The sequence below is a fragment of the Propithecus coquereli genome, unplaced genomic scaffold (genome assembly GCF_000956105.1).
Source record: "Propithecus coquereli isolate 6110/MARCELLA unplaced genomic scaffold, Pcoq_1.0 Scaffold287, whole genome shotgun sequence".
NCBI lineage: Eukaryota > Metazoa > Chordata > Mammalia > Primates > Indriidae > Propithecus > Propithecus coquereli.
Window position 1 is genome coordinate 1,069,802 of NW_012148474.1, and position 518 is coordinate 1,070,319.

Consider the following 518-nt stretch of genomic DNA (forward strand, 5'->3'; position numbering starts at 1 on the left):
CCTGCCTTACTCAGCTTTCACAGTTCAATAATTTTCACTAAAATATTCAATGACTCAAAACTTAGAATTCCATCTCTACGGTGACAATGCATACAAGAAATTGCAGGTTAGTCTGATTTCATATATTTTTCTCTTTTGTCAAATGCTGTGCATCAAATTTTGTTTCTGAACAAATATAATACAAATGTGGTGAAGGTTTTGGGCTTCTCTCATATTTTAAAATAATAAAAGAAAATATGCTCCTACTACAGTCATTATATGAATCCCAGGATGAATCCCCATTCTTTCGAGGCTTTTAAAGCTCTAAATCTAATTCTAAGAAATTACATTGTTGTCCTCTATAAAACAGATTTTTGAGGCAATTATTCAGAGGCTGCTCTTAAATTTTGACATGTAGCCACCCCCATATCACATTTTAAAGTAATATTTTGTACCTCAGGCCCAGATCACTGAAAACTGAATGAATTCACACATTCCTTTGTATGTATAAAGCAGAAAGTGACCAACATAAAAAGATT